General features: G+C 43.9%; 1 protein-coding gene and 1 non-coding gene across 2 annotated transcripts in view; both read right to left on the minus strand.

Moving 5' to 3' along the window:
• GRB2 (growth factor receptor bound protein 2) overlaps positions 1-545 on the minus strand; it is a 58,834-nt gene extending 58,289 nt beyond the window's left edge. The window contains exon 1 of the mRNA XM_006199384.4: positions 336-545. The gene's annotated coding sequence lies outside the window, so the exon portion shown is untranslated. The remainder of the gene's footprint in view (positions 1-335) is intronic.
• Positions 546-14,383: 13,838 nt separating this feature from the next.
• On the minus strand, positions 14,384-14,456 carry TRNAT-AGU (transfer RNA threonine (anticodon AGU)). Its single transcript has one exon. It is a non-coding gene; the product is annotated as a tRNA-Thr (tRNA).
• Positions 14,457-25,176: the final 10,720 nt, after the last annotated feature.

The following is a 25,176-nucleotide window of genomic DNA, read 5'->3' on the forward strand; positions in this document are numbered from 1 at the left end:
AATGAGTACCCTGTGCTCTCGGGCTTCTCCCGGGCCCCTTCTGCGCAAACCCGCGTAGAGAAGGCATGAAATTTAACAAGGTGCCTCTGGCCTGGGGGTCCGGGGCTCCGTCCGGAGCCAAGATTCGGGGGAGAATGGCCCCCAGGAAGGAAGCACCCAAAAGGGGAAACGTGAAGCCCGGAGCCCAGGGATTCCGCTCCCCGCCCCTCGCGGCCCCGACCCCCAGGCCCGGCAGCCCGCGGTGCGCTGGGCCCGGTCCCTCCAGGCCATCTCCCGCCGTGGAGCCCAGAAGAAGGGGCACAGGAGCAGCGCCGCCGCCGGCGCCAGCCACTCACCGTGGCGCAGCTGCTCCGCTCAGCGTCTGGCCAGCCCCTCCGCAGCGGTGCGAGCGGCCGCCGACCCCGCTGCTGCTCCTCGAGGGCAGCTCCTGTTCCCTTCGCCGTCACCGCCAGTCTTCGCCGCCGCCGCCGCCGCCGCCGTCCGGTAGCCGAAGCAGCACAGCCGCCTCGCTTCCGCTCCTCGTCCGGGTCCCGCGAGAACTTCCCCGCGCGGCTCCGCCCCGCCCCGCCCCCGCGAGACTTCCCCGGCGGAAAAGGCCCAGAGCGCAAGCGCTCTTTCTCTCCGGGCCCCGGCAGGTAGACCTGCTACAGGCCAGGGCGCAGGCGCCAGGCCGCCCCGCAGCAGGTGGCACCCGCAGGGCTCCACCCCCGGGCCGCTGTAACCCTCTCGGTGCCAGAGCGGGTAAATTACAGCTTGGCCCTGAAGGAGTAACTAACTCTTTAACCGCTTCCTAATCACTTCCCTTCCCTTTCCATCAAACCAAGGCAATTTGGAGGAGGGAAAGGGAGGAGGGAAGGGGAGCAGGAAATCTACCTCCCGCACGAAGCACTTCAAATAGAGGACCAGGTCTCGAAATATTTGAGAATTCGGTCCAAACTCTGCAGAGTTAGATGAGTTCGTATATTCATTCGTTCATCGGTTGAATCAAGTGCCTAATACGTGATAAGCACTGTGCTAGGTATAGGAAGTACAACGACGAGCAGAAATCCCGGCACTCAAGGAATTCACTGTCTGGAGGAATAGAAGAAAAGTAAACAAATAATACCAAAAGTACTGTCAGAATTGTTTGGAAAATGCTGAGGAGGCCAAAACATGGGGGGGGGGGTCGGTACTCTGCCCATATCAGAAAAACCTTCTCAGAGATGGTGATGTGGTGATGTCTGAACTGAGTCTTGGAGGATGAGTAGGATTTCGCCAGAGAAGTCGGGGTAAGGCCATTCTAGGTAAAGGGAATGGCACGCACGTGCAAAGGAACGGAGGAGTGAGAGTCGTGTTCTGTGCGATGCTAAGTAGTTCGCTTCCTGTATGAGGCGAGGTGAGTTACTGGGGAGTGGCAGAAGATGAATCCTGGAGAAGTAACTTATTTTTCAGTTCCAAAAGCTCTTTCCAGTTACAGGAGAGAACGGAGCATCTAATGGTAATGTGCTTCCTGGAAGCCAACAAAATAGCTAGAGATGAGAATAACCAAACATCTGATACTATGGTGAAAACAAGCCCTCTGAAGTAAGGAGAATGAATTGTTTTTTCACTAAGTATTTATTGATCCTTAACTGCATGCAAGGCGCTAGGCTGAGTGATAGATGAACCCGGCAGAACCTCTGCTTTCAGCAGTTTGTCATCTAGAGGAGAGTTGCCTAGTCTTCAGGGCAAAACCGTTGGCCCTAAGTGCCATTGAACTACATGTAGGATTGCAGAGAAGGGAGCCAGTTGGTGCTCAGGTAATCAGGGAGGACTTGGTGTTTGAACTGCAACATGAAAGCAGGGAAGGACGAGTGATGGGATTAGCCAGTACTTCAGATTGGCCAGAGTTTAGGACTTAGGGGGAAAAGTAATAAGAGGCAAGGCCAAAATGTGTGGCTTAGGCTTCACTGACAAGTGACGTGCAACCTCTGAAGGTTTTTGAGCAGATGTCTGATATAAGGTGCAAACAACAAGAGGACCATCTGTTTACCACCTGATGCATACTAAAGCCATAGTGTTGCTATAGTGGATAATATCCCCATTTTACAGACTGGGAAATTGAGGTTAGAAACTCATCCAAGGAAATCCGAATATAGTAGATCTGAGATTTGAACCTAGATCTGTCTTGTCCTAAAACCCGTATATATTTTTCCCACTATGATACTTTTTTCTAGAATGGTGGCCAGTAAAAAAAATAGAAATGAAAGGGAAGGACTTAGCTGCTGAGCAGAGTAGAAGAGGAAGTGAGGGAAGAGTTTCAGTTCTTTATTTTGAGTGGGAAGAACGGCAGAGAAATTTACTAGGCCAGAGGAGGAGCTGACTGGGCAGGAGGTTGGGGGTGGGGGACGTGTACAGGGAAAGGACAGTTAAGAAGATGGTGATGATGCCCCAATTTGGGAAATGTAGAGACTCGAAGATGGAAATCTCCAATAGGTCATTGAAAAGCTCAATGCATTCATTCTTTCTGTCCACAGCATTAGCTGAGAATCTGTCCTGCAGACGGCAGGACAAGCTGTCACAGAGCTTGCAGTCTAAAGGGGAAGACAGATCTCAGAACAGGATGCACTTAGGACTGGCAGCTTTGGGAGCATAAAGCAGGGAACCTGACCTAATCCAGGATCAAGGAAGACTGAGGAGGGAGGTTTAAACTGAAACCCTGGTTAGCCTGAGAGGAAAAGAATGTTCCAGAAAAGGGTGCAAAGTCCAGGCAGTAAGAGAGAACTCCAAGAAGCCATTTACAGCTGGGATGAAGAAGAATGTGGCACGTGGGTGAAGCATTCAGAGAGGTGCCTACAGGGCCTTTCAGTGTTGCTAAAAACTGGGGACTTGAGGGGGAAGGTATAGCTCAATAGTAGAGCTCACACTTAGCATGCATGAGGTCCTGGGTTCAATCCCCAGTACCTCCACTAAAAAAAAAAGAATTAAAAAATACATAAATAAACCTAATTACCTTCCTCCCCTGCAAAAAAAACAACAAAAAATTTTTAGTAAGTAAATAAATAAACCTAATTATCTCCCCCTTCAAAAAATAAATAAAATAAAAATAAACTAAATAAATCTATTAGAAAGTGTTTTTTAAAAAGTGAGCATGCAAACTAACAAAAATAAACTTAAAAAGAAAAACATTAGGGGCTTGATTCTATGGGACACTGAAGCAGGGGTGGACTGTGGGCAGCTTTTCATCTTCAGAATATTTTATTGCTCTAGCTGTAGAATGGAAAATCAATTGGAACTAAGCTGTTTATTCACAGGAAACTGTCCTAAGACCTGTGCAAGACCCTTATGGATCTGGCCACTGCCTGCCAGCCGCACTCTCTCAGTCTCCGGCCAACACATACCACCAATACTAAACCACTGTGGTTTCCAGAAGGTACCATGATCTTTTGAGTGTCCATATCTTTACATATACAGTTTCCTCTGCTTGGTTGGTCTTGTCCCCTTGCTTTAGGCCCCCCAAGTCAGTTTTAGGGTTTCTTCCTCAAAATTCCCACTGTGCCTCCAATCTCATTGCAGCATAATGGTTGGTTCACTTCCTCCCTTCATCCTCCACCAAATCCTCTACAAGCTCCCAGACAAAGAGGACCAAATCTTCTCGCAGTTGTATTCCCAGCCCCTAGCCCACTGCATAGAGTGAATTAAAGGATGGGTGGATGGATGGATGAATAAATACCAGAAGTTGACCAGAGATAAAGATGTGGCTGCTTTTCTGTGCAATGTGATCTTTGAAGCTAAGGAAGTGGGTGAGATCTCAGAAGAGACTAGATACCCTAACAGAACAGGAGAAAAAAAAAAAAGATACACTTCCTTTTAAAATTAATAAAACAGACTCTGAGTATGTCTATGTAAAAATGTATGCCTATGGGCCAGACTTGGAAGTGAACATTTAAAAGTAAAAATAATTGTGTTGTAATGAAGTGATTATGGATGACTTAAAAAAAATCCACATTTGTTACATTGTCTTTTTGATCAAAAATTTTTTTCTGCAGACGCAGACTCAGAAACGTGAGAGAACGCTGCCCAAGATCATTCTATACAGAGAAACAATCCACACTAGTGGATTACAATGAGTAAATATTAACAAAAATGGCTCATGTTAAATAGGAAAAAAGTTGGAGCAAGAGGCAAATTGTGAAGTAAAAGCCACACCCTGGTATGAAAAGCTGTTGCAACTGTAGCAAAACTTGCTAATTGCAGATTGGCCACATCAGTTGCTTCGGAATGCACAAATTAATCACCAAAACGGCTCTCATTTCGGTTGGGGTTTGCGGTTATTTTTAGTCGTCAGAAAGGGTTTCTCACTTTGCTTTCTCTGAGTTGTGGTGCTGCCGCCTGCCGGTAAGAACTGGACATTGCCCTGGCATTAAATGAACCTTGAAAGCCCATCTCAGGCACCTCCTCTGAGCCCACTTTTCCGAGCTTCTCTTTAGTGGGAAAGAACGAGACAGCCAGTGACCACTAAAACTTGGTCATTGAAATTCTACTCCCACCTGCTCAATTGATCTTGGAAATTCTTATCTTGGAATTTGCTTTTTTCTATTTGTGAGCCAAGGCTGAGATACACACCTCTTGGGCTTTGAGGGTGGCCTCTGATGCTAAGTCTACCACTGGGACACCAAGTCCTGTGACTTCCCTTCCTTGACCTCCTGACTCCAATTCCATCACCCGACCTGGTCCACACCACCGTCTTTCCTGGGGGGCTGCTCTGGCCTGTTCACTGATCACCCTGCCCCCTTCCAAGACATTATCTACACTGCAGCCGGAGCGGGCTTTCTGAAATACAAATCCAATCGGGGGTCACAGATAAGGTCCTTACGAGCCCCACATGACCCTCGTGGCTGGCCCTGCCAGTAACTCCAGCTTCATCCTTTGAACCCGTCTGTCTCTACTGTTCCAAATGACTTGCAGTTTCCTGAATGACTCTACCATTCTCTTATGACCTAGGTTTTGTGCAAACTGCTCCTCTGGGCTGGAGTGCCTCTTCTCCCTGCCTTCCCTGTCATCACCTGGCTCCTGTCTGTGCTCCAAATCTCAACTCAGTGCCATCTCCACCAGGAAGCCTTCCATGATGCTCTGGTCCCTCCAACGTGTTCTCATAGCACCCTCAGCCACAGCATCATTGCGTTTTCATAAAGCCATATGTGACCCATTTACTTTCTTGTACTCCCCTTTAGTCCACACGTTCCTCAAGGACGGGGACCATGTCTTATTTTTTTGGCTCCTCACACCTGGCCTAATGCCTGGTAATTAATGTTTAGCAACCAAATGATAGGCTAGCATAAGGCATGCTAGAAGGCGCTTTAAAAAAAGGTAAATGGAAATAAGGGAGAGAAAGCGTAGATAAGAAAGGCTGGGAAGAGAAATAGGAGACGGGAAAGAAGGAAAGAAGTAGAGAGAAAAGGGGGTACGTCTGATGGGGAGCATAAGGGTTCCCTTACCTTCCTCAGTTATTACTAAGAGCCATTAATGTCAAAGCATTAGAATATGATTTTCCTAAAATATTGATCACTCTCTATTTTTTGTATGCATTGACATAAGTCCTAGTAAAGTAGCCAGCTATAATTTTGTAATTTCTTTCTTATCTATCTTCTTCTTTCCACATTCTTGTCCCTCACTCTTCTTTCCTCTTTGGTCATTCCCCGAATCAGTTTTATCACACAATATTCACTTATTCAACTAACTTTTATTGAACACTGTGTGCAAGATTGGAAACTAGGGACCGTGGTGGACAGGAAAAAAAATGAATTTTTACAAGTCAGGGTTCCTAAGAACTTTATAAACTACAGTGGTGAGAAAGCCTGACTCCAGATGATGTAATACAACGGGACAAGTGCTCTAGGAGGACTGGGACTCAGGGTTAAGGGAGGCCAGGAGAGAGAGAGAACTTGGGGACAGGGAGTCCAGGAAGGCTTCATGGAAAAGGCATTATCTGAGTTGTCTTGAAGAACAGCTAACATTCTAATAGGTAGAATCAACTGGAGGCCCCTCTAGACCAAATAGCAAGTTTTTTAAATGGAGAAAAGGGTCGACAATTCTCCATAGTAGCAGCTCTCACATTTTAATACATAAGAGAATTGCCTGGGGACCTGTTAAAAATACGAGCTCCAGTGACCCAGAGATATTCAACTCATTAGGTCTGAGAAAGGCTCAGAAATATGCATTTTAAACAAGCAGCTGCAGGTAATTCTTAGGCTGGTCATCTTTAGACCAGACTTTGAGAGACAGTGTGTACTGAATAATTGATTCCTGGGGACTCTGGGATCTTGCTGACATGCCCTAGATTACAGGAATCAGAATGTGAGTTGCTTTGGGGAGGAGAGAACTTGGGACTCATCCCCTAGAGTACTCCCCTACGTCTTAAGCTGCCTGCAGCTGATAAATGCCAGTAAAGCCCATTGGTGTGGTCAAGGTCTGGGCGGGTGGCACTTCTCAGCACCACATTGTAAATAAATTAAAAAAATAAAAGCCCAGATAAGCAAATGGACTCTGATCCCGACAGCTCTCTGTAGCCCTGCCAGAGTCAAGCTCAGAGGAGGCTGGCCCTTCTCCGTTCCTTCTGTTTTGGTTTCCAAGTTGCTCTTTCATTAGAACACATTCTGTTCATTACAGTGATGAAGTCAATTCCATTTTGGCTGTGAGCTAAATTGCAAGTGATGTATCCAAAGAGTGGAAATTTCCCCACTGTTCCCACGCTTATGAGAAAGAAGCATTAGCAACTGGTTCTATTAACCTTACAAAAATAATTCAATATTCTACCTATGAGACTCTATCTTCTTCTCCCTTAAAATTTCCCACTTAAAAAAAATTTGAGCCTCTGCTTCCCTTTGGCTTTTTAATTTTTTGCAAACTAAGTTTTGATTAGACAAGTATTAGATGAACCCATCCTCCTGTGAAAGACGAAAATGTTATATTGAAGACTAGCTGACAGGGATTGAGCATGAATTTGGGGCCAGGAAAAGTCTAAGGGCTTTATGTGCATTACCACCTTTAGCTGTCACAATAACCTTACATGGTAGACATTATGACTATGCCCATTTTACGGATGGGGAAATCAAGTGTTTCCAAAAAGAGGGGAGAGTCTGCTGTGTCCAACATTGCTAAATAGGATGGGAGGCAAGATGAAGGCTTGGAATCAACCAGTGAATTCGGAGAGATGGAGATTGTTGGTGATATTGACAAGAGCAGTCTTCATAGGAGGTGTGTGAGAGTCTGACTGCAGGAGATTGGAGAAAGAACTGGCGGAAAGAAAGGATGGGACATAAGGAAGTGCAAGCAGCCAGGAAAGGTAACTCTGTGACAGTTTTGCTGTAAAGCAGAGCAGAGAGATTTGGGTGGCTGAGGAAGGGGTTTTAAATAGAGGACCTATTAGGGCATGTTTTGTGTGCTGAAGGGGACTATCTGGTAGAGAGGGAAACTTTAGGACACAGGACAGAGAAGGGAATTGAGGAGCAGAGTCCTTGCAATTTACCCATTTTCATGGACAAGGTGTGGCATGTGTCAAAACAGATGTGGGTCGGTGGGGGGCAATGGTGGTGGGAAGGTGCAGTCCTTCTATACTGATGGCTTCTGTTCTCTTAGTTAAATGAGTGGGGTGAACACCTGATGTGGAGGAGGGGAGAAGAGTGCAGGAGGTTTTTTATTTGTTTTCAGTTTTTAGTGGAGGTGCTGGGGATTGAACTTGGGACCTCATGCATGCTAAGGATGTCCTCTACCACTGAGCTACACCCTCCCCCTAGGAGATTTGTTTTGATTGGAAGGTACGAAACTGAACTTCTGGACTAAGGGGGAGCAAATCGATGTAGGAAACACCACAGGTGGTGCTAAGGTCCCACCTGGATTTGGGATTGTAGATTTAAAAGAGGCCACTCAGCCTGGTTACCTGTGTTTAACCAGTTACATTCAGCTGCCTGGTTGCAGACACAGGACAGGTGAAGAACCTGGTTGAGCCTGGTTGGGGTTTTGCCAGGCAGACTCCACCAAAGGAGGAAGGGGTCAGGGTGCTGCTGAGGGTGCATGCAAGGCACTAGACGCAGCGATGGGGTGTGGAGTCTAAGCCAGGCAGAAAAGAAAGTGGGGAGGGGAGTAAGCTTTTGTTGGGGGCAGAATTTCATTTTGGGAAGATGGAAAATGTTCTGGAGATGGACGGTGGTGACAGCGCAACATCGTGAATGTACTTAATGCCACTGAACGGTACACTTTAAATGGTTAAAAGGGTAAATACTATGTTATGGATATGTTACCACAATAACAAATTTTAAAATACGTCGAAAATTTAAAAATACCAGATCGATACCTGGTCCCATCCCAGATAAATTAGACTCTCTGAAGTTGAGGGTCTGGACATGAGTATTTTAAAAGACTGGAATGGCTGAGTTAGTGTGTTTTTTTTCCTCATTCATTTCATGAACACATCGAATGCACATTATGAGATTGGCATAGGGGGCACACTGGTAAATTTAAGTACAAGGCTCCTGTCTCGTGGAGTTGACAATCCTATATGGAAAGGTGAACAACAAATCAGTCAACAAATATTTTATGTTTTTTCTAAATTAAAGTATAGTTGATTTACAGTGTGTTAGTTTCTGGTGCACAGCATAGGGATTCAGTTATATATTTATATATATTCTTTTTCATAATAAGTTATTATAATAAATTGAACATATTTCCCTGTGCTATACAGTAGGACCTTTATGTTTACCGGTTTTATATTTAGTAGTTTGTATCTTCAAATCCCAAACTTCTAATTTATCCCTCCCCTCTCTTTCCCCTTTGGTAACCTTAAGCTTGTTTTTTTATGTCAGTGAGTCTGTTTCTGTTTTGTAAATAAGTTCACTTGTATCATACTTTAGATTCCACATGTAAGTGATATCATATGGTATTTGTCTTTCTCTGTCTGACTTACTTCACTTAATATGATCACCTCTAGGTCCATCCATGTTGCTGCAAATGGCATTATCACATTCTTTTTTATGGGTGAGTAGTATTCCATTGTAGATATATACTTACCATATCTTCTTTAACCAGTCATCTGCTGAGCAAGTAAATATTTGACAATTTTCAGAAGCCTGTGTCAACCGTCTAAGGGAGTCTGGACTGGGACGATGTGTTGGAGATGGACAGAAGGGCCATGGGGATGGACAGACCTGAGCTCTTCACTGCAGGGGGAAGCCTCAGGTTGCAGCAACAGAGCGTGGAGACCTGTGATTTCCACTTGCTGGTGGACTGAATGTGAGAGGTGAGGGAGAGTGAGAAATGAAGGATGACTCCCCCTTTTCCAGCCTGAGGATCGGAGGACTGACTCAAGAGACCCAGTGAAATAAACACAGTATTGAAGGCAGGAGAGGTGGTTCCACTCCTAGCCCTTCCGCTAAATGACTGTAATCTCTGACATGTGATATTAGCTACTTGTGACTTAATTTCCTCATGTGGGAAAATGAGGAAAAAATACATCTCAAGACAGAGTTGTGAAAATGAAACAAAAAAAGATAATGCATCATAAAAGTGCTGTAAAATGTTCCTTAGTCATAACCTTAGGCTCTCACATCTCAATTTTCCCTGTCTTCATTTTAATGACCCCATATGGATTCATTTCCCATACTTATTAAAAACTTATCAGGCCATATCTTTTAGCTGTCTCTTAAGTATACACACCTATACTTCCAGCCAACCAACAATCTCTAAACAGTTTGTAGATTATTACCATTATTTTTCCTCTACAGTCTTAAGGCCCCTCTAGAGAGGAGACAGCCCATTGCCACCCTATAGAGAAGTCGCATCACTGGTGGACAAGTGTCTCATTCCAGTTCAGAGCAATCACTGCCGCAGGTGGGAGGTTGGACATATACAAGCATCTTCGGAGCTTTCGTGTTTCACATGAAAGTGTACTTCATGGTTTTAATTAGCAAGTGGAATAACGTCAACTTGCTCATGTTGTCAGCCGCATTTGTCATCACCAACCACAGGGCAATTAGTGACGGAAAAAACCAAGAGGTTTCTGTTGCCACAAGGAGTCTAACATTTCTGGGGTGATTCATCATCCATAGGCTGGAAAATTGGGCAACTCCCTGTGGTTACCACTAGAGGGCACTCTAGTGAAGCGCTGCCTCGAGGTTGCAGAACTCACTGTAAAGGAATGCGGGTGTTTGGCTCCAAAAATGGATTCGACCTCGCTGCTGTCAGGACTCGCTGCTCCTGAGTGCCAGGAAATGCCGCTTGCCAGGTCCCAGCAATGAAGTGTGGAGGAAATATCCAGTTGCACCCTATGCAATGGAAACCCTAAGTCCCTGGAACCAGAAAAGGCATCAGGAAGGAATAAGACAATCCTCCCCTCTCACTCTCCCTAACCCCTTAATCTTTAACCACAAGTTTCAATTCTTTGTGGTTATCAAAGAACAGAAGTAATATTTCCCCATTTACTTAATAAACCCAAAGCTGCATTTTCCCTGCCTTCTTGTGTGAAACATCTTTCGGCTGCTAGACTATTCTTTTGGTTTTATGACCCAAGGGCAGAACGTTATGGAATTTATTCTCTCTTTCTCAACCTTTTTCGAATTTAGATAGCTCAGTGGAAAGGTTTCTGGTGTCCCACTTTCTGGCAAGGATCCTCAGTGTCTGAACATTTGTCTTAGAATCCTCAATGAAATATTGCAAGAAGTGTGTTTAAGTCAGAGCCTGGCCCTCGGTAAGCTCTAAAAAAATGTTCATTGTTAGTATTATTACTGTTATTATGGTGTCTGGACCATGACACTAAGATAATTGTCAGGACTGAAAATAAGTCCTCTCAGGGACTCAGTGGCATCTTAAGGCCCCTCCTGAGGTGGCCAGACAACCTAAACCAGGCTGTCACCGGGAACAGCCCTCCCTGGGCATTTTGGCTACAGACGCCATGTACTGGCTGTGTTTTATAGACAACATAGCTGACGGTTTAATTAGCAACCAGCAGAACGTCGACTCCATTACTCCTTTAACCTTTCTGGTTAACAGCAATACAATTAGGAAGAGAACTAACTTGTCCTGAGTTCCATCCCTGTTTTAGGGCGCTGTCCAAGGCACTTGGCATAATTTATCTCATCTAACTGGGCTTCAGGGCCCTTAGTCATAATAAGTGTAGGCTGTTGTGAGACGTAATCGGTAATGTATTATACTTGCTTTCTTAAGGCTCGTTTTACTTGAAAATAGGATAGAATTGCTTAAAAATCAATTCAAATGCTTTGTGCTTTTCCAACTCCTTCTTTTTCTTCTTCTTTTTTTTTTTTTTCGGTCCAGTTGAGGCCTTAGCCAGTCACAAAACCCCGGGGGAAGTTTACTAACGTTATCTCTGTTCTTCTGCTCTGAGCGCCAAAGAAATAAAGCAACTGGCTTCACAGTCTTGCCGGCAGCCCTTCTGGGGCTAGGAATCAACCCCGTTCCTGAGTCTTTGGCTCGGCTCAGGAAATCAAATCTCCACCCTCTCCCAAATTAACGTGAGGGCTTGGGCTTTAGGAAAATTAAATCTCTACAAGCACCATCATGAATTCAGATCAATATAAATAGCAGAACTGCCTAGAGGCCAGAAAGGAGGATCATCACTCGTCCACTCTGACATTTAGGAATATCAGATGGAGAAAATCTTGAGCTTTATATAGCTGAGCTGATATACACGCAGGCTGAAGATGTATCAGGCAAGCAGCTCCAAAGGCTTGGAGGATGCAAGGGAAGCGGAAAATAGAGTAAAAGATGCTATGTCCATGAACACATCAATGAGTGTGTGTGTGTGTGTGTGTGTATATGTGTGTGTGTGTATAGTGAAACCATCATCACAAGCAAGATACAGACGACTTCCAACCACCTCAGGTGTTTCCTTGTGGCCCTTTGCAGTTGATCTGGCCCTCCATCCCTGGCCCCAGGCAGTTACTAGAGGAGACACTACTGATGTGGTTTGTGTCACTATAACACACTTTGCATTTTCTAGAATTTTACTAAAATGGAATCATTTCGGGGAGAAGGTATAGCTCAATGACAGTGCATGCTTGACATGCATGAGGTCCTGGGTTCAATTCCCTGGTACTTCCATTTAAAGAATAAATAAATAAATAAACCTAATTACCTCGCCCCCCCCAAAAAAGTTACAAAATAAAAATTTAATGGAATCAGACATCATAAACATTTCTGGATCTGGCTTTTTTTGACTCAGTGTAAGAATTTTGAGGTTCATCCACCTGGTTGTGCACATCAGTAATTCGTCTCTTTTTATTACTAAGTGGGACTCCTCGTTTTAGATATACCACATTTTGTTTATCTATTCCCCAATTAGTGGACATTTGGATTGTTTCCAGTGTTTGGCTATTGTGACTGAAAAGGCAATGAACATCCACACGCGCGTGCACACACACACACACACACACAAAGATGCTATGTCAGGGGTCTTCCCTGATATTCTGCATGGGGAAAGTTCTGGCCTGGTTTGCAGGCTGGGAAAAGAGAGCACAAAGACAGTCACAGGAGCAACTGAGGGGTTAGAAATTGAATCTAGGTGGAAGATGAAAGAACTTGGATGGGCTTTCATCTCGTATTAAAGGGACAAAGACTAGTGAATGTCTTCAAGCGCACAAGAGATGGTCACCACCATTTTCCTTAATAACTGGATACCAGACAAATTCCAGCTTGGTGAATTCAGGTTAGATTTAAGTGGGAACTTTTTGACGTAGAGTTAAGTACCGGAATGTGTTACCAAGGTTGCAAAATCCCATTCAGTTGGGTGATTCAATACCTGTTTGTTTGACAGAAGCTGGGAGGCCAGTGAGTGAGCCCTCTTGGCTCCATATTTACACGCAGTTACCCTGTTAACAGTAGGGCAACAAATAGCCCTGTTTGGCCAATAAACAGGTGCTTCTTGGGACTTGAGCAGGTTTAAATTTACCCAGTGGATCCTGGATAAATATAAGATCTGTGCATTTTACAGAATAGAAACTGGACTCCAGCAGGCCAGGGGAGAATGCAGGAAGGGATCCTTGCTTATTTCACTTGGCTTTGGATCACTGTCTCCTCCAACCTGTCCTCCAGCCCCTCCAGCAGCTGAAGGCAAAACTATGTGACCCCGAGTATCCCTGTCCAGGAGGAGAGCTGAGAACCTAAGCCCCAGGGGAATGTCGGCAATGCGGGCTTGGCAAACAGGGAATGTCGGGAATGAGCCCACAGTCCAGAGTTCAGATCTCACAGTTTTGCTTTGCCCTGCCCTGACATCCCCCGCCAAATATGAGGGGCTCTGCTTTGGGAGCTGTGAATCCTGCTTCTGAATCATATTGCTTTTCTGAGCCCAAGTGTCTTATTATAGCTAGAAAGACTTCATCCAGTCTGGCTCAGGCTGCAGAGAACTAAATATGCTTTCAAAATACTTGGTACACTTGGGGTCCAACAGACCACACAGGCAGCTGTCTTTATAATCAAACTCTTCTGCCCTTCAAAACTCTTTCCCTTGGTAGGAATTTTTCAATACTGAAAATTTCCTGGACGATTCTCAGGAAACTGGTTTATTAATTGCCTCGGGGAGGGGAACTGGGAGGTCAGGGTCAGGGGTGGGAGGGAGACCTATGTTTCATACTTCTTTGTTTCTTTTGAACTATTTATGTGCATGGATTACCTATTACAGAATACAATACTTTTGTTTTAAACATATATACATAACATAAAGTTTGTAAAATTCTGTGTGAGGTTTAACTTAGCTGCTTTTCTCCCAAATCAGGTTTCCCCTGCTCTGTCTCATTCAGCAACCCATTTCACTAATAATCACAACCACTGTGTAGTGAACACTCACTGTGCCAGGCACTGGGTTCAGCGTCTTCTGTTCCTGATCTCATTTAACAAGCCAATGAGAAAGTTCTCTTGTTACCCAAATTTTCCAGATGAGGAAACTAAGGCTTTGAGAAAGGTCTCAGAGCCAGGAAGTATCAGCTCTGGAATTCAAACTTGGGTTTACCTGACCAGGCTCCACTTGTAACTCTCACAGACCACTGCCTCAGGAGCTGGAAGAACACTGACAGGGTTAAGTGCATCAAACATATTAGGAACTTTCTCCCAAATTCTTATGTCAACCAAACCCTTAAAAGACACAAAAGTGATGAAACACATTTAATGCACATTCTCTGCCTGATAGCAAAGCTAGGTTTTCAGTACATGTGCTTTTTCATGTTGCAGGGGTGGGGCACTGATTATTTTGCAAAATGACTGATCATCGGCTTTTTAATTATGAAGACTCTGATTCCCCACAACCAAATCCTGAGCAAGGACTCTCTCAGTGGGACGTAACTTAAGCAGCATTCAAATGGAAAAGGGGACACTTTTTTGTTTGTTTGTGGGGTTGGTAATTAGGTTTATTTATTTATTTAAATAGAGGTACTGGGGATTGAACCCAGGACCTTGTGCATACTAAGCACATGCTCTGCCACTGAGCTATACCCTCTCCCCTAAAAAGCGGACACTTTTGGTTTAAATTAGAAGACATCACCAGTAGATACACCAACACTATTTCTGGCTTAATGAGGAAAGTTCTCGGGCTCAGAGCAAAGCTGTGAGAATCTTAGAGGCCCCATGAAAGAACGAGTCCCTGCATTACTGGCAGTTTCTATGGACACAGGAAGAAAGGACAGGATTGCAATGAAAAATAACTAAGCAGCCAGCAATTCGAGATGAGGTTGCAGAAGGCCAGGTGGAGTAACAGCTGATAATATATCCCACACTCTCACCAAGCCCCTGTCATCCAAAGATAGAAAAGAAGTTTTATAAACAGCCATCAATTATCCCAAGTTTCTGTGGTGAAATCAAGGCAGGGATCTGGTCATCGCCTTTAAATAAACCTGTCTTCCTTCATGTAGCTTGTTCACACCGTTAGGGGGAGGATTTATAAAATACTGAATACACTTTGCAGTGCAAAAGCATGCATTATCTCATCTGATCAGTATCTTCACACACATTATTTCATTTGATCAAGTGAGGGTCTTCATCCTCTTCCAGACCTGATGTCCAACTACCTCCCTCTCCCCATCCCCTCCTCAACAAGCAACCACGTTGGGTGGGCTTGGAACAGCAGACCCTGGGAAGCAGCAGCAAGCAAACTGCTAGGTCTGTGGGCTCTGTCCAAGGGGCAGTATTTTGGGACACAGCCTTCATTTTTAATAATGGCACAGTAATTCCGTGTTGGCACTAGCACAAAATTTAAGAGATTCTCCTACCTTCCTTCTCAGTTTGCATTCCTGACACTCTTGAAATTAACCTCTTGCAAAGTAGAGCAACCACCTGCGTGAGTCATGTGACTGGGGGGTGTGTGGGGCTCGAGACAGCCTGAGCCAGAAGACCCTCTTCTTTCCCCGTGCTCGCCCGTCTCTGCCCAACAAATCCTGGCAGGATGCTGCCCTCCAGATTATGCAGGACTGACTGCCATCATTCCAGTGATGTGACCCTGGGTGTTTGACTCCCAATTAAGAACTAAGACTTCTAGAAAAAAATCAGAGCTAAAGATGTTCTGTGCTGATGGAGTCTTTCCATGAGAAAGCAGACCTTCTAGAGCAGTGTTTTAAAGTTTTTCAAAATTTTTATCATTCCCCCTCCCCAAGAGAAAAAGTAAATTGAATTGAAATTCTCCTTCATGAGGGAAATTAAATACTAAGAAATAAGATTCTGTGGGGTAGAGCTGAGCTTTGGAAGACCACAAACTCTTTTAAGATCCCAGATTTTTTTCATCTTCCAAGAACCGACTTTCTTTTTTCCCCCTTTGGGGCAATACTGCCCCCATTGGGAATTCATTTCGTAGAGGAAATTCAAATGTTTATCTTTTAGGAACATAATATTGCTTTCTAGATGGCCCCATACATCACTCTTTACTTGGAAATTATGAGTTATATCAAGCAACTGGTATTACAGTGCTGAATAGGAAAATTGTCTGTTGTGTATTTTTTATTTGAAGTCCCTCCTCACCCCCGACTCTCCCCTGCTTTTTTTTTTTTTCCCCTCCATTAGGTAAATTTGGACTTAATCACTTTCAGTTTTTAAATCTGCAGCCTACAGATTGACAGCTTGGGCCAAGTTGTTTCTCTGCGACCCCAGAATCACCTGGCTGTTTAGCAGGGATAAAGAAAACAAAGAAAGCCACACACTGTACCTTCCAGTTAAGCTCGGATTTTCCCTCCAAGTCTAGAAGCTGGAAGGGCACGTTCAAATCGGCAGGGATGGGGCGGGGCGGGGCGAGGGTGCGCGCGCAGCAGGCATCTTCTCGCTACTCCACGTGCCCCCTCCCCTCGCAAACTCAGCTGGCGGCGAGAGGAGGCTTAAGCTGTCCGGCTGTGGGAAGGGTGTGATGAATGACAAGACGAGGCTTATTTTCAGCTTCAAGCCACAGCTCATTTATTATGTGGTCCTGAGCAAAGCCACTTAGCCCGGTGGTCCCACCGTTTCTGCCTTCTAGAATACAGGTACCGTAGGATGTTACTGACCGCAGCCCATTTCTCAGGGATGTTTTAGGTTATCCATGAGAACCTAAAGGAAAGACAGCGAGTGAATTCAAGGGTTTATTATGAGAACTGCAAACAGACATGAACTTCAGTCCAATAAAGACATTCAGGGGATACTAAAGTTCGTTTGGTTCTGACCTACGCGCTCACCACACCCATGATAAAATCAAAACAAAACCAAGGCAACAACGGATATTTGTTGGCCTTTATGACCCAGATGAAACTGCTCGGCGTGGGGCTGTCTGCTCCTGAGCCCCAGAATGCTTTCCCAGGGAAGGCACCTGTGCTTATGAGCTGGCGCTGATCACACAGTCCTTACTGAGCCAGCAGGCCCCTGAGGCTGGCCCCCTCAGGTGGGCAAGGTGGCAGTGACCGCTGAGGCATGTGATACTGCCAACCTGCCAAGGGATTATCCAGAGCTCAGCAGAGAGACCTGAAAGGGAAGTCTCAGGTTGTGCCCTCAGGCAAATCCCAAAGCACCGTCCCCTCCAAGCTGTCAGGCGCCTTCTTTGAGGCTTGTGGCTCTTGTGGATTCCGTAACTGACTTCCTTTTCGTTTGTTTGTTCTTTTATATGTTTATTTTTACTGGAGTGTGGTCAATTTACAATGTTGTGTTATCTAGTGTACAGCCTAGTGATTCAATTATACATACATATCTATATTCCTTTTCATATTCTTTCCCTTTATTTTTTGAAAAAGTTTTAAGAGAGTATTTTTTTTTTTAATGGAGTTACTGGGGATTGAACCCAGGACCTCGGGCATGCTAAGCACATACTCCACCACTGAGCTGTACTCACACCCCTGTATTTTTTTTCATTATAGGCTATTACAAGGCCTTGAATATAGTTCCCTGTGCTCTACAGTAGGGCCTTGGTGTCTCATAGCTAACATCCTTTTGTCTGCACATCCTGATGAGCTACGTGGGGAGAAAGACCCATCACTGTGAGTGGATGCAGCCTTGGTCCTAAGGGGCTGATAGGGTCATGTGAGCCTGAGCTGAAGGGTGGGGAAAAGTATTGACAAGACCTCAGTTCCACTTGATCCCTAAAATGACCAATTATTTGGAACAGGTATCTATTTCCAGGTATTGACAGCACCTCCAGACACTAACCAATCACCTTACAAGTGTGATCAGAGAAGGCCATGGATGAGAAGATGCAGGCGAACTGATGCAAACTCATTTCTCCCCTTAAAAAAGAAAGTGCCAAAAAGAAAAAAAGAAAAGAAAGTGGCATCAACCTTAGGGGCACAGACCTTACACAAGGAGTCTGCAACTGGCAATAGTTTATCTCTGGGGGCATTTTTGTCATTCTCAGGGCAGCACCTCACCTCTTGGGTTTTGGGTCACCTGGAAGTGATCAGCCCCTCAGGTCAGGCAGGTGTCAGTTGTGCTAAGACCCTCAGACTGATGTAGTTTAAGCCAATATGACTCTTGATTCATGGTATTCATTCACTACAGGAGGCTGCATAGTGAAGCCTTTAAGAGCCTGGTCTCTGTATCCAAACGACCCAGCAGTTTCACCCCTGGGTATCTATCTACTGGAAAGAAATGAAAACACACATCTACACAAAAACGAACACACGTATTCTTAGCAGCATTATTCATAATAGCCAAAGAGTGGAGATAACTCAAATGGCCACCAACTGAATAGATAAAAGATAAACAAAATGTGGTCTATCCATGTACTAGAATATTACTCAATAATGAAAAGGAATGGAGGGCTGGTATATGTCACAACATGGATGAACCTTGAAAACATTGTGTGAAGTGAAATAAACCAGTCACAAAAGATCATGTGCTGTGTGAGTCCACTTATATGAAAAGTCCAGAAGAGACAAATCTATAAAGATGGAAAGTGGATTAGGGGTCAGCTGAGACTGGAGGAGGAGGTTGGGGACAAGTGGAATTGAGTGCCGGTGGTACAGGGTTTCTTTTTGGGATGCTGAAAATGTTCTCTAATCAGTGTGATCATGGCTGCAGAACTCTGTGTATATACTAAAAGCCATTGAATGATACTCTGTAAATGGGTGAATTATATGGCATATGAATTATATCTCAACAAAGCTGTTTGGTTAAAAAAACAAAGAACCTGGCTACTGAAGCCAGGATACCTGGCTTGAATCCTGCTTACTACTCAGTAGCTGTGTGATCTAGTGGCAAGTTACTTGGACCCTCTGGGCCTCATTTTTCTCATCTCTGAAATGTGAATGATAATATATCCATCCTTGTGGGTTATCATGCATTATTATGGAAAGCATTTCAAATAATGCATAGTACATAGTAAATCCTACGAAAAGTTAACTATTACTGATAATATTATTAGTCACATGTGTCTCCCAGGACATGCCCTCACTGCTTTTGACACTCAAGGAGCTGTCAGAAGGATGCTTAGAAAGCATGAAGTCAGAAGCAGGTGGATGTTCCTGTGGGATATTTCATCAGACCTTGGAAAGCCCTTCCTTCACTCATTTTTCAAAGTCATGAGGGTGTGCCAGGTACTGTCCTAAGTGCTGGGAAGGCAGCAATGACCAAAATAGATACAATTTCCTGTTCATATGAGGCTTGTATCGTAGTGAAGGAGACTGACAATGAACAAATAAACAAGAAAATATAGCAGATAGAGATCAGCACTCTAAAATAAATAAATAAATAAATAAATAAATAAACAAACAAACAAATAAATAAATAAATAAATAGCTAGTGACGGGGAGCATTTAGGTTGAGGGGTCAGGGGCATCCTCTCAGAGAAGGGGACATTCGATTATGAAAACCTCCCAAGGAAGGGCATTCTGGCTGTGGGAATAGCATGTGCAAAGGTCCTGAAGCAGGAACATACAAGGTGTGCTGGAGAAAAAGAAAGAGGGCCAGTGTGCCTGGAGCCTGCTGAGCAACAAGGGCGCAGTGGTAGGAAGGAAACTGGAAATCTAAGTAGGGATGAGATTATGTGGGGTCTCATAGGCCATGTGTGACAGCCTCCAAGGTGGGCCCCAGTGATCCCTGCCTCTTGGGATTAATTTCCTGTGTGTTTCCCCTCCCGCACCACGTGTGCACCACATTGAATAGGGATGTCTTGTGTAACCAGAAGGTACTGTAGCAATGAAGGAGCATGACTTCTAAGGATAGGTCACAAAAGACATTGGGGCTTCTGCCTTCTTCTCCCTTGGATCATTCACTCTGGGGGAAGCCAGCTGCCATGTCCTGTGGCTACTCATACAGTGCTCTGGAGCCCCTGTGATGAGGAACTGAGGCCTCCTGCCAACAAACAGTGTTAACTCTCCTGGCACGTGAGTCAGGCACCCTGGGTCTTGCGGCCCCAATGGAGCCTTCAGGTGACTGGCCAGCATCCTGATTTGCAACCTCATGAGAGACCCCGGAGTCCGAATCATCTAGCCAAGTTACTCTCAGATTCTAGACCCAGATAAACTGTCTGAGATAATAGATGCATATTGTTTTTAAAATACAAAATTTGGGGGCAATTTGTTAGGCAGCAATAGATGACTAATACATCACAGTAAGGACTTGAGATTTTTTAGTCTGAGTGTGAAGAAGCCATTCAAGGAATTCAAGCAGGGGAGTGACACGATGTGACTTATGTTGTGAAAAGATCCATCTGGCAACTGTGCTGAGACTGAATTGTGTGTGTGTGTGTGTGTGTTTGGGGGAGGTGGCAAGAAGAAACAGGGCCCTAATTAGGAGCTGTTGCAATAGTCCAGCAGGTGTTGATAGCAGCCTGGACCAGGGTGGTAGAGTTGGAAATGAGAGAAGTAGACAGAGTAGAGTGTAGTTTGTAGTTAGAGCCCATAGAACTTGCTAATTGAATAGAGAAAGTGAGAAAATGGAATAAATCAAAGATGAGAGGTTTTGGCTGGAGCAGCTAGGGTATTTGCTAGTGCCACTTACTGCAAAGGGGAGGACTGGAATAAGGAAGCTGTTGCAGGGAAGAGGCTATGAGCTTGGCTTTGAATTTTTTTAATTTGAGATACCAGTTAGACACCCAAGTGGAGGTGTTAAGTAAGCAACTGAGTAAGTGAATCTGGAATTAAGAGGAGAGATTAACATATTAAGTGAAGTAAGTCAGACAAAGACAAATATCATATGATGTTGCTTGTATGTGGAATCCAAAAAAAAAAACCCAGATTTTATTCAAACTAGAAATAGACTCACAGACATAGAAAATAAACTGTGGTTACCAAGGGGGAAGAAGGTGGGGGAAGGGACAGATTAGGAGTTTGGGATTAACAGATACGTATTACTATATATAAAATAGATAAACCACAAGGACCCACTGTATAGCACAGAGAACTATATTCAACTTCTTGTAATGAGCCATAATGGAAAAGAAACTGAAAAAATACATATGTATGTATATAAGTGAATCGCTTTGCTATACATCTGAAATTATCATTGTACATCAACTACATGTCAAGAAAAAATAAGAATTAAAAACAAAAAAGAGGAGAGATTAAGACTGACAGTGGGGAGGGTATAGCTCAGTGGGTAGAGAGGGTGTTTAATATGCATGAGGTCCTGGGTTCAATCCCCAGTATCTCCATTAAAAATATTTTTTTAATTAAAGAAAAAAAAAGACTGATAGAAGTGTGGGAATCATCAGCATGTACATGGTATTTAGAACCATAAGATTGAATTCAGCCCCCTAGAAGAGGCCCTCTTCACTCCAATACCTAGAGGCTGATTAGCGGTGGAGCTACTAAGGGGGACTGAGAAGGAGTAACCAGTGAGGCAGGAGGTAAACCAGAGTGACCCAGAAGCCAGCCGAAGAATGTATTTCTACGAGCAAGAGGGGCGGGCCAAGAGCAGCTGTTTATATTCCAGGAAGCATGTCTGTTATCCTATACAGACCCGGCTGTGCACTGACAAAGAGCACTCCTCTGCAGGATGTGTTACTGTTGCTTTAATGCTCTCCATCCTATTTGACCTCCCCCTCTGTAGATAAGCCAGTGTTCTCTTGCACTAAAAGGAAGCTGGCTGCTCTCTCCGTTAGCATATCTACCAGGTTAGAAGGCCCCTGTATGTCAATGTAGTCTAGGTATCAGCAGGGGGCTTCTTTTGTCCTTTGTGATCTAGACAATATTAACTTAAACCCCAGTCGAAAGAATTCTCTGCACAGTCTTATGTTCTTATGATTGCTTCTGGTTCCCAGGTGAATTGGTTTACTTCAGGGATTCTCCCACAATCCCACTGGTGTAGTTCCTTATCTATACAGCTGCTCAGTAATTTTCACTAAACCAACCACTCACACAGCCATCTGTACATGTAGATGTCTCTACTGAAGGGTTAGGTTAGGGAGATGCAGGGATTTACACTGTAGAAACACAAGTAACTTTAAACTTATACCAGGGTATTTTTCCTTAAAAGTCCTTTGCCTTTTCCACGGTTCAGGCTCCAACTTCCCTTCACATCACTCAGCCTTCCTCTTTGCTCTTCCCTTTCTTATTCCATCTAATTTCAATTTTTTGGTTCGTTTTTTAATGCAGAACATTTGGGCTCCTTCTCTTATTGCTTTGATGTTTGCAGACCTAAGCCTTATGGGTCTCATCTTTCCTTAAAACATTTATCAAGTATTTCCTAAACAAAGAGTGTTTCCTCCCTTTTCAGGACTTTTGGTGTCACTGTAAGGACGTGACCATATATGTAAACAGTCACTCTGATAATGTGTGAGGAATTAAAAAGCAGTAGGGCACTGTCCATGCTCTTGGAGAGCTTAAAAGTTAATGAAGTGATATTTACACCTCAAGTGCTAAGAAGCAGTGCAAAAACGAATTCAGAATGCCAGACAGAGAAGTCTGGAGTTGGTGTTTGGGAAATAAAGTGCTGGAGAGATTCCTGGGGTTGGGGTGGGGAGTAAGGATGGCTGCCTTGTCTGCTGGCACCTGGACCACCTCCAGTGGCTTCCCATCTCCACTGGCTCCTCTTTGAAGTTCATCTTCTACAAAGTCATATAAATGGAATCATCTGGTGTGTAATCTACGTCCGGCTTCCTGCCTTCAGTATAATTTCTGTGAGATTCACTCATACCATGATGTGTATCGTTGGTTCATTCATTTTGCTGCTACATGGTGTTCCCTTGTATGTCCATACCACCATTTGTGCATCCATTCTTCTGCTGATGGACATTTGAGTTGGTTCCCATTTGGGGCTGTTATGAACCAAGTCTTTGTGGACAGTCATCATATGCAGAGACTTAAATTTCAGAAAAAGGGAATGCAGCCAGATGCTCATATTGTGAAGTTGTGCCCTTGTTTCAGGACTGCTCTTTGAAAGGACAAAGAAATGTCAGAATTACTCCTTCTCAGTATTTACAACAAAGTTCTCCCATAGGACCTCTCTGGCGAATCAAAGGGCTCAAGAAAGACCCTCATCAGTGAGACAGTAAATACAAAATGCACTAAATCAAATGTTTGCTCAAGTACATGTTCTCAGTGAAGTTGTCTCTGGTCACCCATCTCAAATACCCCAACCCTTCGTTGTCCTCCGTTCACCTCTCCCAACTATTTTTCTGTATATCATTTACCGTCATCTGACAGACTATTTTACTTACTTGTTTTTTTAATCTGTTGGCAACTCCCCTCCCCAACTACAATGGGAGCTCAGTGAAAGCAGGGATTTTTATCTACTTGTTCATTGCTGTATCTGCCACCCACCCACCCCTACACAGCTTTGGAATGATTTCCTAAAGGTGTACTGCCATAGAAAGAGATAATCAAGACAAAAGAGTTGATTTTCTTATGGTTCTTTATCACCTGCTGTCAGATTGCCCAGCACAGATATTATAACAATGTAGATTGCAATCAAGAAGTAGTGTTTAGGGGGGAAGGGTATAGCTCAAGTGGTAGAGAGCATTCTTAGCATGCACAAGGTCCTGGGTTCAAGTACCGCCTCTGAAAATAAATGAATAAATAAATAAATAAACCTAATTACCTTCTCCCCCCAAAAAATAAAAAAAAAAGAAGTAATGTTTAAGTTTTATGGTTACTGGGGGAAAGAGGATGGGAAGGGATAAATTCAGGAGTTTGAGATTTGCAAAGTTTAACCACTATATGTAAAAACAGATAAACCAGATTTCTTCTGTATCGCACAGGGAACTATATTCAATATTTTGTAATAACCTTTAATGAAAAAGGATGTGAAAATGAATATATATATGTATACATATGCATGACAGACGTTATGCTGTACACTAGAAACTGACACATTGTACCTGACTATACTTTAAATATATATATGTACATATATATATAAAGAAGTATGTTTAAAGCTACCAGTCTTATTACAGTTTCCACATTATTAAATTTTATTATTTTATCTAACAGAAAAGGAGAGAAATGGCACCTCTGTGATCCTTTTTAATTGAATGTTCTTTGCTTATTAATAAGAACCTTTCTCCCCAAATAACAATTCTTGAATCTTGGTTTCTTCCTGTGTAAACTGTCAGCTCACGTTCTTCGATCATGTGGTCCACCCTTTCAGAGAGCTTGGAAGTAGGAGGTCAGTCTGAAACATTGGCTGCAGCAACAATCAATACTTCTCGGTCATTTGAAGAATGTGGATCCTGAAATGGTGATTTCTGGCAAGGGACTCTAATTTCGATCATGGTGTTCGGTTCAGTTGTGTTAAAAAAAAAATTAAGCCCAGGAATCTTAAACAATCACCATGTCATCCTATCACCTTGAAACACCTGGTTAGGCTGAAAGAATGGTGCGAGATGAAGGATGCTCTGGTGTGAGGTGGGAGGAGCTTGTTTCTGTGTGAATGTGATTCAGCATGTCACTCCTTGTTCAAAATCCTGAATCAGTCCTGCCAAAGTTACTCACGTTTTCTAACTCACCTCTCATATCTCCATCTAGATGAAGTGAAGTCATAAAGAAACAGGAATGTTTTCTGGAAGATGTTCTGTTCAGTACTTTGCTCTAAATTAGCCTTTTTTGAGGCACCTGGAGCTGAGCAGAGGTACATTGTCATTACATCCGACACCCTATGAGGTCCAGGGTGGAGAAACCTAGGAGTCATCCCTTCCACTTTCTCCCCAAACTGTAAGCCTGATCAATCACTAAGTTTCGCCTAACCTACCTGCTAAAGGTCTCTTGAGCACCCCTACTTCTTGCCATCTGGGCTATTACCCCCTTAGCACAGGGGCTGTGTTGCTCAGATTACTGCCAAGCCTCCTCTCTGGGCTTCTCAAAACTGCTCTTGCTTCTTCAATCCATTCTCTATTCAGCAGCCAACCTGAGTATTTTTATAAATGCTAATCAGGTTGTGGCACTCTTTCACTTAAAACCCTCCAGTAGCTTTTTGATGTCTTCAAAATAAAGCTCAAAACCCTTAAGGCTGTAGAAGATCCCGCATGAGCTGCTGCCTGACTCCTCCGGCTTGGTGGCTCATCACTCTGCTCTTCCCCTTTCCTGAGGGCCTTCTCCTCTTCCTGTCTTTCTTCCTTTTCCCTTCTCCTCTTGTCCCTCTACTATCCCCCCTCCTTCTTTTGTATTAAGGAGAGATGAGAACTATGAGTGTTCATAGAGTTAGGGGAAAGGATCCAATGGAAGCAGCTAAAGATGCTAGAGGGGATAATTGAGCACCAACTCATTTAGTCAAGAAACATTAATCAGACACCTGCTGTGTGCCAGGTACTTCGTTAATCAGCAGTGACACAAAGATGAA

This window comes from Vicugna pacos, chromosome 16, assembly GCF_048564905.1.
Source record: "Vicugna pacos chromosome 16, VicPac4, whole genome shotgun sequence".
NCBI classification, from domain to species: domain Eukaryota; kingdom Metazoa; phylum Chordata; class Mammalia; order Artiodactyla; family Camelidae; genus Vicugna; species Vicugna pacos.